Source organism: Zea mays, chromosome 6, assembly GCF_902167145.1.
Source record: "Zea mays cultivar B73 chromosome 6, Zm-B73-REFERENCE-NAM-5.0, whole genome shotgun sequence".
NCBI classification, from domain to species: Eukaryota; Viridiplantae; Streptophyta; class Magnoliopsida; order Poales; family Poaceae; genus Zea; species Zea mays.
In genome coordinates, this window is record NC_050101.1 from 142,472,186 (window position 1) to 142,488,531 (window position 16,346).

A 16,346-nucleotide genomic window follows, 5' to 3' on the forward strand; every position below is an offset into this window, starting at 1 on the left:
AGAAGCTGCAATGTACTCAGCTTCTGTTGTAGAATCAGTCACAGTCTCCTGTTTGGAACTCTTCCAACTAACAACACCACCATTTATTGTGAACACAAAACCTGATTGCGATTTTAACTTGTCTGGGTCAGTTTGGAAGCTAGCATCGGTGTAACCAGTTACAACGAGCTCCTCCTTACCCCCATATACCAGGAACATATCTTTAGTCCTTCTTAAGTACTTAAGAATGCCTTTTACCGCTGTCCAGTGATCCTCACCTGGATCAGCCTGGTATCTACTCGTAGCACTTATAGCGTATGAAACATCTGGGCGTGTACTTATCATGGCATACATGATTGAACCAATTGCTGAGGCGTATGGTACCTTACTCATGCGCTCCCGCTCATTAGCCGTTGCAGGACATTGCATCTGGCTAAGGTGTTTACCATGTGACATAGGTATGAACCCTTTCTTGGACTGTTCCATGTTGAACCGTTTCAAAACCTTGTCAATGTACGTATCTTGACTTAATCCTATAAGCCTCTTCGACCTATCTCTATAGATCCTTATGCCCAAAATATATGCTGCTTCCCCTAAGTCCTTCATAGAAAAACTCTTTTTCAGTGAAGCCTTGACGGACTCCAGCATAGGAATGTCATTCCCAATCAATAATATGTCATCCACATACAAGATCAGAAATACAACAGCGCTCCCACTTTCCTTCTTGTAAACACAAGCTTCTTCTTCATTCTGATGAAAACCAAGCCCTTTGATCACTTCATCAAAACGAATGTTCCAACTCCGAGATGCTTGCTTCAACCCATAAATGGATTTCTGAAGTTTGCATATCTTTCCAGCATTGATCGGATCGACAAAACCCTCGGGCTGTATCATATACACGTCCTCATCTAGGTTTCCATTAAGGAAAGCTGTTTTGACATCCATTTGCCAAATCTCATAATCGAAATATGCGGCAATAGCTAGAATGATCCGAATAGATTTAAGCATCGCTACTGGCGAGAATGTCTCGTCATAGTCAACTCCTTGAACTTGTCGAAAACCCTTTGCAACAAGTCGAGCCTTATAGATGTGAACATTTCCATCCATGTCTTTCTTCTTCTTATAGATCCATTTGCATTCTATAGGTCTAACACCATCAGGCGGGTCAACCAAGTTCCAAACTTGATTTTCTCCCATGGAATCTATCTCGGATCTCATGGTGACATGCCATTTCTCAGAATCTGGGTCCATCATCGCTTCTGAATATGTTCCAGGTTCGTCGTTGTCTAACAACAACACTTCCCCATTGCCCAACAATAGCACTTCTCCTCGTGCCTCGCGAAGCCTTGCTGACCTTCGTGGTTGTGGTGGTGATTCTCTTGCCATAGACGTCTCAACTTGTTCTGCTACATTAGCATCACTTGTTGAATCTTGTCCCACTGGCTCATCCTGAACTTCTTCAAGATACACCTTTTGTTTACTTTTCTCTCTTTTGAGAAACTCTTTCTCTAAGAACACACCGTTCTGGGCGACAAACACTTTGCCCTCTGACCGGTGGTAAAAGTAATATCCTAAAGTTTCCTTTGGATATCCCACGAACATGCACTTGTCCGATTTTGGAGTGAGTTTATCCGACTGTAGTCGCTTGACGTAAACCTCACAACCCCAAATCTTCAGAAAAGACAAACTGGGAGTCTTCCCAGTCCACATCTCATATGGTGTATTAACTACGGACTTAGACGGTACCCTATTTAGTGTGAAAGCTGCTGTTTCTAGAGCGTATCCCCAAAACGACAAAGGTAGGTCCGACTGGCTCATCATTGATCGAACCATATCCAATAAAGTCCGATTACGTCGCTCAGACACGCCATTCCTCTGAGGCGTTCCAGGCGGCGTAAGCTGTGGAACAATTCCACAACTCTTTAGATGATTGCTAAACTCATGACTCAAATATTCACCACCACGATCTGATCGCAGTGCTTTAATTTTCTTGCCACGCTGATTTTCTACTTCATTCTGAAACTCTTTGAACTTTTCTAAGGATTCAGACTTGTGTTTCATTAAGTAGACATACCCATATCTACTAAAATCATCAGTGAAGGTTATGAAGTATTGGAATCCTCCCCTAGCTGTCGTACTCATTGGTCCGCACACATCAGTATGTATGAGTTCCAATAAATCTAACGTCCTCTCCGGTAAACCCGTGAAGGGCACCTTGGTCATCTTACCAAGTAAGCAAGCTTCACATGTCTCGTATGATTCAAAATCAAACGAAGTTAAAAGCCCATCAGAATGAAGCTTCTTCATGCGATTCTCACTTATATGACCCAAACGACAGTGCCACATGTAGGTAGGACTTAAATCATTAGGCCGAGGCCTTTTAGCACTAATATTACAGATAGGTGCATCATCAAGATTTAAAATGAATAACCCATTCATAATGGATGCAAAAGCCACAAACATGCCATTCTTAGAGATCACACAACCATTGTTTTCACTCGCAAATGAATAACCATCCTTCATCAAACATGAAGGAGACATAATGTTTCGACTCATACTAGGAACTAGATAACAATTATTTAACTCCAAAATAAATCCTGATGGGAGGTGGAGTTGCATCGTCCCGACGGTCAACGCAGCAACTCTTGCATTATTGCCTACCCGGAAATCAACTTCTCCTCTTTTCACGCTTCTACTTCTTATCATTCCCTGCATCGAATTGCAAATATGGGCAACCGATCCGGTATCAAATACCCAAGAATTAATATAAGAATCAGCAAGAAAAATTTCTGTAATGTGAATAGCAAGTGTACCTGCTGCGGCTGTACCCTTACCGCCGCGATCCTTAATAGAGGCCAAGTACTGCTTGCAATTCCTTTTCCAGTGACCAAGTTCTTTGCAATAAAAGCACTCTGCATCTGCAGCTGGTCCAGCCTTGGGCTTTTGATTTGGCTTGGATACTGTATCCTTTGCCTTGCCCTTCTTCTTTTGAGTTTTACCCTTCTTCTTAAAGTTGGGTTTGTTTTGGACCGCCATCACATGGCCGCTGCTGCCAGCGCTTTTCTTTATGTCCCCCTCTGCAGTTTTCAGCATGCCACATAGTTCATTGAGGCCCCTCTCCGCCCCATGCATATGGTAGTTCGTGATGAAGTTTCCATAGCTGGGCGGAAGAGATGCCAAAATGAAGTCAGTGGCCAACTCTTGGCTTATTGGGAAGCCTAGCTTCTCCAACCTCTGACTGTAACCAACCATTTTGATTACGTGTGGCCCAACTGCTGCGCCTTCTGCTAGCTTGCATTCTAGAAAGGCTTTGGACACATTGAACCTTTCAGTCCTAGCCTGAGTCTGGAACATATCCTTGAGCGCCACGATCATATCGTGTACCTCATGGTTTGTCTCAAACTGCATCTGCAGCTCAGGCTCCATGCAAGCAAGCATTAGGCAACTCACTTCAAGATTAGTATCCATTGCTTTCTTGTAAGCGGTTTTAGCTGCAACAGTTGCATTTTCACCAGGATCCTCTGGTAGTGGGGTGTCTAGAACGTCTTCCTTTTTTTCAGCCCTGAGAACAATTCTCAGGTTACGGATCCAATCCGTATAGTTTGTTCCATTTAACTTATCCTTTTCAAGAATTGATCGCAAAGTAAATGTTGGTGTGCTAGGTGCCATTTATCTACAACAAAATAATGCAAAATACTAAGACAAAAATATCCATGACAGAGTAAATCATATTAAACATTTAATAGTCTACTCCCACTAAAATCAATATCCCTCGATTGATACTTAGTGATTCAGAACCCACAACTAACAAGTCTACTAGTGAGCTTTAGCATCACCGCTAGAAGACAAGGTAGATCGGTAAGCAACTCCTTGCTAATCATATCATATATATGACTCCTGTTGTTGGGTGACATCTCTATGTCTCGGCTCCCAACCTTATGCCTCAAAGTCCTTAACCATTAAGCTGACTTTGTTTAAGTTAACCAACCCTTTCTGCAGTTCGTATCCGATACAAACCTATCTAGTCAAGGAAAACTGGTGGCACCCTAATTTCATAGACCCACCACCAATTGTACAAGACTTATGATAGTGCAAGGTTTGGAGAGGCATTAAAGCTTAAACATTTATGAGGGATCGTCCTACTTATAACATCGCACGCAAGGACATATATGCAATATAAACAAGTAGAACAATAAGAATGGCATTCACACAACAGTTGTGATTCGGTATGGCTTGCTGTCACATGGTGATCCCCATCTCCAATAATCTGTCCATCACGATGATCTCCATCTCCATGATATAGGTATGCCATCCTCCAGGTGATGAGTCCTTCAAGACCTATCTAACGTATGCTGGTAAACAAATTACATATACGCTTTGGATCATCACATGTTGACACGCAGGTCATTACATTAAATTTGGACAATACATGTGGCTCCAGCCGTATTGCCCTGGTCACGACACGCAGGTCATGAATAATTTAGTAACATGCATCATATACACAATAGCCATACCGATCACAAGATGTCCTGCAAAAACAGGTTAGACAAACACGTTTCTATACGTTCGCCACTTCAGCAGCGCCCTGAAAACCTCACAGGATTCCATGCATCGTATGTATGGAAATTCCACTGGAAATCTCATGCGGTTGATCAAATCAACCCAAATCCGAGACTTTCGACCCGAAGAAGATTACACTCATGACGTTGATCTGTTACGTCAATCTGCTGGTTGTGTACGCAGTTAGCCCCGATGGTGATTCCAACCGGTAGGGGCAAGTCGCGCATACAACAGAGAAGGACGAACTGATCTCTCCAGTCATATCCGATGTAATCTACTTCAACCCTTTATTACCAATTGATCTAATCAAACCGTGCATCAAGTAGATCCATCTCATGAACCTAGATCCAGACCTAAAACTACGCAGAACCTGCTTTGATACCACTGTAGGATTACGGGGATGCTACACTAGCGCAAAACAAAATTTTCAACCCCATAAAACCAAGAACTACTGCGGTTATAGGTCATGGAATTACCACTAGACGCGCAGAGCAGCAGAAGACGTCTCGATGTAGACGAACGCGTCGAGCAGTGCCGTGCAGTCGCCGACGTCCTTCACGTCCTCGCACGGTTTGTCCAAGTGCTCCAGATGCAGCACCTCCGAGGTATCCACACGTACAGGGAGGAAGCGCCGCGTACCGAACTGCTAGGTTCGCAACGGCGGCTTGGCGAGGGCGAGAGCCGAGCGGCGGCTGCTGGTTTGCAGGTGGCAAATTAGGTTATCTCTTAACCGTGCCCCTGCCCCTCATTATATATATAGGCGTTATGGTGGGCTTCTGACGCCGAGGCCCATCATTAACCCTAAAGCCCAGTCTAATTTCGGATCTAATCCGAATTAGGCTTCCTTCCCCTTAAGTGTGTGACCCTATAGGTTCACGTACAAATAGACATAGCCCGAGTACTCTTACTTGGTCCAATAATTGACAGCGGCCTCTAGCAAGACATGTCAACTCCTATGTGTACGTAAAGATCATATCAGACGAACCATTGCGACATTACGTACATGTTGTTCCCTTTGTCTCACGATATTTGGTCTGGCTCTAAGCTGACCTCTCTTTCTCGATACTGTGAATTGGAATCCTTTCAATGGTTAACTCTTAACCCTAGCATGGCCATGCATTTCTTGATCCAATCACTCGAGGGGCCCAGAGATATCTCTCTCACAAAGAGAGGGACAAATTCCATCTTGACTGACCATGCCTCATAGCATGCTTCCTGACAAACCCAAAACTACCTTTATAACTACCCAGTTACGGGATAGCGTTTGATAGTCCCTAAGTAAGTCAATTCACATCTTGAGAACATGCGACAATCTCAGGTCTAAGGATACAGTATTCATGTTGCAAGAAGAGAACTATATTACAATATCTCACGTTGGGTCGTTCCAGCCTCATGTCATACATGCGCCCACATTATTAGTTTAACATCTCCATGTTCATGACTTGTGAAATGTAGTCATCAACTAATACATATGCTAGTCATCGACTCTGACTAGGGACATCATTTAGAATAACCATATAAGTAAAGAATCTCACAAACAATTCACATAATTGCTAATCAATACAAGGTGCCTTCCATGGATATTCAATTAAGCAATATATATATCATGGATACAAAGAAATATGCTCATCTCTATGATTATCTCTAGGGCATATTTCTAACACCAAGGTCCTCCCCTACGGCGCGGGGGCTAGGTCCCACACGTCATGCAAGCCGGCTCAGAGCAGAAGAAGCCAAACCGCCGTGCGCGGTGCGTACAACCGCCCAGCGGTTACAAGCGACTCTCCACTTTTGCCCAGACCAACGGGCGAAAGGGGCAGGCAGCCATGCAGGCGGCATGCAACCGCGCCAAGTGGGCGCACTTCTCCGACTCCCAACACGCCCAGCATGGAGGCCCAGGCCCACGCGTCATGCAACCGGCGCGCCGAATGCTTCGTGCATGCAACAGCACCACCACTTGCGCCGCTACCGCGCCTCCTCGACTGCGGAACCAATACCGTGACTAGAGGCGACCCAGCGCACGACCCAGCAGCGCCAGCCTGGTGCGGCAGTCAATGCGGCCAAAAATGGGCCGGCAGTAATGGCGGTGGCAGGCGGGCAGGAGCAGCGGCCACGTCGTCAGCCAAGCTCACGTCCCGTCCGGGGGCAGCGAGAGAACCCTCTCTCACGGCGTGAAGACAACGCGCCCGTGATCCGTTCTTCGAACGGCTCGCTCACGCGCAACGACCGCCCCGCCAACCACTCGCCCCGTCGCATTAACTCTGCGGCGGGACAGGCGGCGCCTCTGGCAGGAGAAGCGGGCGACGCTTCGCCTTCGCCATAATGACTGCGTCAAAAAAGGTACACCACGTCGTTCGATTTCATATCCTTTTCCTTTTTTCCTCTTTCTCTCTCTTGCAACAGGGACCGGGAAAGGGGGATACCCCGAAAAGGATCCTTCCCCGTGAAGGAACCCGGCTCCGAGCCTCCCTACTGATCAGAGGTTCAAAGGCTGGCCCCTCGGAAGGGTTCGACAGCCGCCTCAGATCGCGTGGGCTCTACACCCACTACTGGTCAGAGGTTCGAAGGCCGGCCCCTCGGAAGGGTTCAACGGCCGCCTCAGGCTACTCGGGCTCCGCGCCCATTACTGATCAGGGGTTCGAAGGCTGGCCCCCGAAGGGTTCACAGCCGCCTCAAACGCCGAGCAAGGGATGACCATGGGTACGTTCGATACATAACCAAGGCTCGGGCTGCGCTCCCGAGGTACCCTAGGACATTTCCGAGACCAGCAGGAACGATCTTGTAACGGAATCCCATCGGAGGGAGGCATCGAGCCCTCGGACCCCGTCGCCAGGGGACCGGGTCCGGCAGATCACCCGCAGGTACTTTTGGGCGTGCCTCTGGGCCCCTAGCCGACCCCCAACGAACGGGGCACGGACGTCCACTCGGATTACCCACTTGCAGCTCACCGGAGACACCATGTTCGGTGCCCATCGAGGGCAACATGGCGCTTTCCCCCCCTCCTCCTTGCGGAAAGGCGACGCAGGGGCGTATGTAAAAAAGTCGAGTCTGTCCCAGATCGCCCTCTCGCCCTATGTAGAGGCTCGGGGGCTGCTCTCGCAAACCCGGCTCCGGCCGAACCGTTGACAGCGTCAACATACCAGCCCGAGAACTTGGGACCCGACCGTACACTCGGGCTACGGCCAGCTCGCATGAGGGACGACCAGACCAGCCGAAGCATTACGCGAGGCATTAAGACCTCGGAGGAGTGAAACCACTCCTCCGAGGCCTCGGGGGCTACACCCGGCGGGTGCGCTGGCGCGCACCCACCGGAACAAAACGCAACCGAGAAAGGCTGGTCCCCTTGCAAAAAAGTGCGACGAAAGCTTCCAAGCAAGTGCTAACACTCCCTTTGAGGCTCGGGGGCTACTGTCGGGGACCATAATTAGGGGTACCCTCAAGGCTCTTAATTCTCAGCTGGTAACCCCCATCAGCATAAAGCTGCAGAGGCCTGATGGGTGCGATTAAGTCAGGGATCGGTCCATACGAGGGACTCGATCACGCCTCGCCTGAGCCTGGCCTCGGACAAGGGCAGCCGACCCCGGAGGATCTCCGTCTCGCCCGAGGCCCCCCTCCAGCGGCGAACGTGTTCCCGGCTCGCCCGAGGCCCTGTCTTCGCCAAGAAGCAACCCTGACCAAATAACCGCACCGACCGACCAAGTCGCAGGAGCGTTTAATGCAAAGGTGGCCTGACACCTTTATCCTGACGCGCGCCCCCAGAGCCGAAGTGACCGCCGTCAATTCGCCGCTCCCCTGACCGGCCTGACAGAAAGACAGCGCCGCCTGCGCCGCTCCGACTGCGGTGCCACTTGATAGAGTGAGGCTGACAGGCAGTCAGGCCCGGCCGCAGGCACCATAGGAAACTCCGCTCCGCCCGACCTAGGGCTCGAACTCGGGCTAGGCCCCGGAAGACGGCGAACTCCGCTCCGCCCGACCCAGGGCTCGGACTCGGGCTAGGCCCCGGAAGACGGCGAACTCCACTCCGCCCGACCCAGGGCTCGGACTCGGGCTAAGTCCCGGAAGACGGCGAACTCCGCTCCGCCCGACCCAGGGCTCGGACTCGGGCTAAGCCCCGGAAGACGGCGAACTCCGCTCCGCCCGACCCAGGGCTCGGACTCGGGCTAGGCCCCGAAAGACGGCGAACTCCACTCCGCCCGACCCAGGGCTCGAACTCGGGCTAAGCCCCGGAAGACGGCGAACTCCGCTCCGCCCGACCCAGGGCTCGGACTCGGGCTAAGCCCCGGAAGACGGCGAACTCCGCTCCGCCCGACCCAGGGCTCAGACTCGGGCTAAGCCCCGGAAGACGGCGAACTCCGCTCCGCCCGACCCAGGGCTCAGACTTGGGCTCAGCCCCAGAAGACGACGAACTCCGCTCCGCCCGACCCCAGGGCTCGGACTACGCCCTGACCTCAGCCGACGGTCTCCGCCTCGCCCGACCCAGGGGCTCGGACTCGACCTCGACCACGGAAGACAGACTCGACCTCGGCTTCAGAGGAGCTTCCACATCGCCCAACCCAGGGCGCAGGCCAGCCACGTCGACAGGAGGCGCCATCATCACCCTACCCCGAGCTGACTCGGGCCACGGGGGACAAGACCGGCGTCCCATCTGGCTCGCTCCGCCAGATAGGCAATGATGGCGCCCCGCATACTCTATGACGACGGCGGCTCTCAGCCCCCTTACGGAAGCAAGAGGACATCAGCAAGGACTCAACAGCACCGATAGCTGTCCCTCCGCCAGGCTCCATCGCTCCTCCGACGGCCACGACATCACACCAGCTGGGTGCCAAAATCTCTCCGGCTGCCACAACGGCATGTACTTAGGGCGCTAGCTCTCCCCCGCTAGACACGTAGCACTCTGCTACACACCCCATTGTACACCTGGATCCTCTCCTTACGCCTATAAAAGGAAGGACCAGGGCCCTCTTAGAGAAGGTTGGTCGCGCGGGGACGAGGACGAGACACGCGCTCGCTTGAAGCCGCTCGCTCCCTCTCCCGCGTGGACGCTTGTAACCCCCTACTGCAAGCGCACCCGACCTGGGCGCGGGACGAACACGAAGGCCGCGGGATTCCCACCTCTCTCACGCCGGTCTCCGGCCGCCTCGCTTTCCCCCCTTCGCGCTCGACCCATCTGGGCTAGGGCACGCGGCGACATTCACTCGTCGGCCTAGGGACCCCCCGGTCTCGAAACACTGACACATATAATCCTCAATAAATACATAAAAATAGATCCAAGTAAAAAATAGAATGTGAATCCATCTCAGACAGGGTATGCATATGCCACACATACCAGTCATAGACGTCTCGTATCAATTTTGACAGTGAAAACTAAGTAATGTATACTACTCTATTAAGAATCTAATGTGGGCACCTGGTGCTACCACGATTTCACCCCTCCGCGCTGACACTCTGGACTAGTTCTCCCACCCGCCGTGCCCTGTGGGCCCCACGCCAAGCACCCGCACAACGCTCTCTCAGCTACTGTCCTGTGGACCTCCACGCCCGCACAACCATCTATTGTGCTAGCACCCGACCCTGCCCGCACAGCTACCACACTGAGCAAAAAATAGTGCAGATCAAGCATTCGAACCCACGCTCCACTGCTCCAGAAATTTGAGGCTAACCACTGGATAACACACACCTTAATGTTTAGAAATAAACAATGATTATATTTGAATAAATATCTCAATACCTATTTGTCGGGTACCGTAATTAGGGGTACCCCCATGTCGGGGTTTCGGACCCGGGGGGTCCCTGGACCGACGAGTAAATTTGTCGCTGCGTGTCCCTGCCCAGATGGGTTGGTGCGAGATGGAACACAAGTGGGGGAATGAGCCTTGTATTATCCTACACCAGGGTGCTCGTAGTAGGGGTTACAAGCATTGCGAGAGAGCGAGGGCGAGAGAGAGCGAGTAGGAGAGAGCGAGGGAGAGAGAGAAGGGGTCCGGCCCTTGCTCGTCTTCTCCTGTCCCTTTGTCGTGTGTCTACTCGTCTCTCCTGCCGTGCGTCCGTGTGTTCGTATGCTTGTATGTTTTTTTGTTTTTTCTCCTCTTTCCCCTCCTCCCTCTTCGTGGGGCCCTGGACACCCCCTTTTATAGACGTAAGGAGATGCCCAGCTATAAAATGGGGTGTAGCTGGGAGCTAACATGGCTGGCAGGGAAGTGCCCTGAGCCCTGTACAGATAACAACGTGGCCGTCGGGGGGCGTCTCGAGCCTTGTAGAGGTATTGTCGTGGCCGTCGGAGAAGTGCCTTGAGCCCTGTAGCAGTACAGCTGTTGGTGCTGCATGGATCCTGCTGAGGTCTCCTTGCTTCTGTAGGGGGCTTGAGAACCACTGACGTCATGGTTGCATGTAGGAAACCACCATCGCCTGCTACCAGGGTAAGCTGGATGGGACGCCGATCTTGTTCCTTCGTAGCCTGAGCTAGCTAGGAGTAGGGTAATGATGCATCCCTTGTGGCGCGGTTGATCCGAGCCTGAGGTCGGGCGAGGCGGCGGCTCCTCCGAGGCCGAGGCTGGGGCTGAGGCCCAGGGTCGGGCGAGGATGTGACTCTTCCCGAGGCCGAGGTCGAGGCCGAGCCCTAGGGTCGGGCGAGGCGAAGATCTCCTCCTGAGCCCGAGGCCGAGGCCGAGCCCCGGGGTCGGGCGAGGCGGAGCTTTGTCACACCCGGTTTTGGAAGGTAAACCGAATGCGAACCATGTACGTGCCAGGATCAGAACTCACCTACACAGCGATTACATAAATGAACATCATCGCACAATGCTCGAATAATAACTTAAAAGAGTACTTAACTTATTACATCACAGAGTCATAGACATCAACATAGTCATCGTCTTAACAGGTAAATCAAAGTACTAGCGAAACGCAGTAAAGAAAAGGCCTCCACAGGCAGCTGACTGGGGGTTGCCGCCAACCCACACCTAGAATTCGTCGTAGTCCTGGAACTCCTGGAAGTCTCCTTCCACGACTTCGCCTTCTCCTGAGCAGTGGTTGCAATGTGGACAACCTGGTGTTTTGTGGTAAAGCAAGGATGAGTACACATCAACGTACTCAGCAAATGTCCCGTTTGGCTGAGGTGGACTAGCTTTATGTGGGGTTAGGCTCAAGCAGTTGCTTTTAGTTGGTCAGGTATTTATCATTAGTAGAAGCCAGATTTTAGCATTAACCAACCCGTAAACCATTTCCTCATCGAGGAACAACATCATCATAGTCGAACCAAAACCATAACATAATCCTTGTATCTCGAACCATCTGTATCTCTAATCAAAGAGGATCCTAAGGCTGCTCTTAACCGTGAGCACGGCTGATATATCAGTTTCACTACCCTCTGCAGAGGTTGCACACTTTACCCATGAGTCATGATTCCCTTTCTACCCGGGGAGAGCTAATCCCCATTGACCACTACCTAGGTGGTCCGGCAGGGCATCACTACGTAGCTTTTACAAAGATTCCCTAGAGATCATAGCTGCCCGTTAGGTTTCTCCAGTTTGATAAACACAGTACCCCTCCCCGCAGGAGAGTGACTAACAAAGAGCAAAACGAAAGAACCTCGGCACTCAGCCTCGGCAGAGCAAGCACTGTGCCTGGACCCCATTGACGGCACGACGGCTAAGCAACTACACCTCTAGTTCATCTAATTAATCAGCTAAGGGCATCCCATTTCACCCTCATGGTTGCACTGTTATCCCGGGTGGTCTCTCAACGAACCAGTCCTTACGGAGATGTACTCAGGAAACAGCCTGAGCCCCCTAGAGTATCACAAGATCATCAACATCATCAGGATAACAGTATCATAAATAGTCACATCATGTTCATTGATTAAGTTAAGGCAATAGCAGAGTGCTAACCATAACAACCCAATAGGTCATCAAGGACAAAGTAAAGTGTAAAGCTAGTCAATCCTTAGGTTTCAAGTAAGTAATGAGGGATAGTAAGTTATAAATGAGTAGGACATAATGGGACAGAGGACACTTGCCTTCACCAAACTGCTGATCAGGGACTTCCTCTGCAACTGCCTCGGGAAACACAGACTGCTCGTTGTCTACGTAAAGCAATCATTCACACTATGCACTTGGGAAAATAACAAACAAAAACAAAATACCAAACATATGCAGCAGAGAGAGGTCACATGTTCATAACAGAAAAGGGATAGGCACTCTGGTGTTCTCTAGGCCTGGGGTAGAGGACTATACAAAATGAGTCATTATCCACTACTCAGGTTTAAGTCAGTGGTGGGATTAAATAATTATCTGGTTTAAGTTCCTAAACTTAAGTGTTTGAGTCCATAAACTTAAGTGCTCTAACTTTTATTAAAGTCTACTTTCTTTTATTTATCTCAAATAGGGTTCCCATAACATTAACTTTATCCTAATAATTGACCATTAATTGGGACATGGAAACAGCAGGGAAACATTGCATAAACAGATAGATAATAATATTATGAACATTTTGCAATTTGAAGCACCTAATTTGGAGTTCATATGACAAAGTTATGAATTTTACAAGTTTAGGGGTTAAAATTATACCCTAAGGACCTATTTTGAATTAAATAAAAGGTCCGAGGACCTAACTGCGAGAAACCAGGGACGGCGGGCGCAATTTCCAGAAAACAGGGGGGTTCTTTAAGAAAATGCGCGGGCGAAGGAGTATCAGGCGCTTACAGCCGTTGGATCTCAAACGGACGACCAGGATTAGATCCTGCGGGCGGGCGCGCGGGCGCGCGGCGGCGTGAGCGGCTGACAGGCGGGGCCGGGCGGGCAGCGCGGGCGCGGGGCTGACAGGCGGGGCCCAGTTGGCAGCGCGAGCGCGGGCGACCGGCAGGCGGGGCCCAGTTGGCAGCGCGAGCGCGGGCGACTGGCAGGCGGGGCCCAGTTGGCAGGGAGGCGGGGCGCGGGGGAAACGGCTCTGGGCCGTTGGATCTCAGGCGAACGACTGAGGCTGGGTTCGGGCTATTTGAAACAGGGCCGTCCGATCTAAGATGGACGGCGGAGATGGGGCGGCTGGCTCCTGTCTCCTTCCCCAGCCAGCTGAGGCGGCGGCGCCCGTCCCGCGGCGGAGAACTCGCCGGAGACGAGGGGCACGGGGGCCCTGCGGGTCCCCGGGGCGACCTGAGTGGCCGGGAAGGTTGGGGAGGGCGCGGGGAACCTTTTGGTGGGGACTAGGTCGGGGCAGGGGCACCGGAGGGGGGCGGTTCGCGGTGGAGCGGCTCGACGGCGGCGCTAAACTACTCCGGCGAGGAATTAAACGCGATAGAGAGCAAGACAAAGGCCAATAGGGGCGGGAGAGGTCCCTTACCTCAAAGCGGCCTCCGGGGACTCCTCGGTGGCGACGGAGACGCGACGGCGGCCCGGGGCGACGGTGGCGGCTGCACGGAGGACGGTGGGTGAGCGCGGGCAGAGCGAAATAGGGAGGGGAAGGGGAAATTGGTGCGCGTTCCGGGTCGCGGACGTCGGGGCGAAGCTCACCGTGGCAATGGACACGACGGAGCTCCAACGGCGGCCGGGAACCGAGCTCGGAACGGCGGGGTTTACGGCGGCGGCGCTCTGGCGTGCGCACAGCGAGGGAGAGGTGGAAGAGGGGGGGCCGGTTGGTGCGCAAATGAGGGAGGGGGAGATGGCGAGCAAGGCTCGGGGCTCAAGTGGCCGAGGCCGAGGTGGGGCGAGCCCCACGCGCGACGTGGGCGCGGAGACCGCGGCACGCACGGCGGCGGTTACGCGAAGACGGAGAAGCTGACAAGCCGGGCCCGCGGCGCAGAGAGAGAGAAGAAAGCGGGTGCGGGCGCGAGGAAAGCGGGGCTGACGGGCCGGGCCCACGGGCAGAGAGAGCGAGGGAGCGGGCGCACGCGCGGGGAAGCGGCAGCGCCGACAGGTGGGGCCGGGCGAGCAGAGAGAGCGGGAGGCGGGCGCGCGCAAGGCGGGCCGACTGGGCCGAAAGGCCGAGGGGGCGGAGAAAGCGGGCTTCTTTTCCTTTTTCTTTTATTTTGGTATTTGTTTTCTCTTTTCTTTTTATTTTCTCTATTTGATTCAAATTCAAATGAGCCACAAATTCAAATTAGACCTTTTGAGAATTATGCACCAAACAAAAGTGAAATCTAGGGTTCAACATGATGCAACAATTCATACTCCCTTGGAGTTTGAGCTAATAGACTATAATTATAAATAAGATAACCACTTTTCTCCTATAGAAATGAGAGAGAGGAGATTGGGGAAGGATGAGAAAAGGGAAGTAACACCTGAATTTGTGAATATGAGCAAAGAAATTTTATACCCCCAAATTCAGGGTGTTACAAACCTATCCCCCTTAAAAGAATCTCGCCCCCGAGATTCAGGGTTGGTCAGCAAAGAGTTCGGGGTATTTGGCTTTCAGATCATCTTCTCGTTCCCAGGTTGCTTCTTCCTCAGAGTGGTGACCCCACCTGACTTTGCACATTCTGATGGTGTTTCTCCGGGTGACCCTGTCTGCAAACTCCAAAATCTGCGTTGGCTTCTCTATGTAGGTCAGATCTTCCTGAACTTCCAAACCCTCCACTGGCAACTGCTCTTCTGGTACTCGCAGACATTTCTTCAATTGCGACACGTGGAACACATTGTGCACTGCTGACAAGCTCTCTGGTAGGTTGAGCTGGTAGGCCACTTCTCCACGCTTTGCTTGAATCTGATATGGTCCAACGTACCGGGGTGCTAACTTGCCTTTGACTCCTAACCTTCTGACTCCCCTGATAGGCGACACCTTCAGATAGACGTAGTCTCCCACTTCAAAACTCAGTTCTCTTCTCCTGCGGTCCGCATAGCTTCGTTGTCTTGACTGTGCTATCTTCAGGTTCTCCCGAACCATTTTGATATTCTCTTCGGCTTCAAGCAAAATGTCGGGGCCAAACACCTGTCTCTCTCCAGGCTGGTCCCAATGCAGCGGAGTCCTACAACTCCGTCCATAGAGTGCCTGAAACGGTGACATCTTCAAGCTGGCCTGGTAACTATTGTTGTAGGAGAATTCTGCATAAGGTAATCTTTTGTCCCATCCTGACTTGTCTTGCAACGCACAGGCTCTCAACATATCTTCTAGGATCTGATTAGTTCTTTCAGTCTGACCGTCTGTCTGCGGGTGATAAGCTGAGCTGAAGTTCAAATGGGTGCCCAAAGCTTCTTGTAGCTGCTGCCAAAAATGAGATGTGAACTGCGTTCCTCGATCTGACACTATCTTCTTCGGCACACCATGAAGGCAGACTATCCGTGACATGTATAACTCAGCTAACGTTGCTCCGGTGTATGTTGTCTTCACAGGTATGAAATGGGCCACCTTTGTTAAGCGGTCCACAACCACCCAGATGGAATCATAACCGGCCTGGGTACGAGGTAGGCCAACTATAAAATCCATCCCGATCTCATCCCACTTCCACTGAGGAATCCGCAATGGCTGCAACAATCCGGCAGGCCTCTGATGCTCTGCTTTGGTTCTCTGACAACTATCACAGATGGCGACATATTCTGCGATCTCTCTTTTCATGCCATACCACCAAAACCTCCTTTTTAAATCCTGGTATATCTTTTCGCTTCCCGGGTGTATGGAGTAGGCTGTCTCATGAGCTTCCTTTAGGATCAGCTCCCGAATAGGTTTGAGGTCGGGAACACACAATCGGTCCTTGAACCATATTACTCCCTCTTCATCCTCTCGAAAGTCTTTGCCTCTTCCTTCTAAGATCAGCTGCCGAATCTTGTTGATGTTTTCATCATCCTTCTGCCCTTCTTTGATCTCCCACTCTAGGGTGGGCTCTA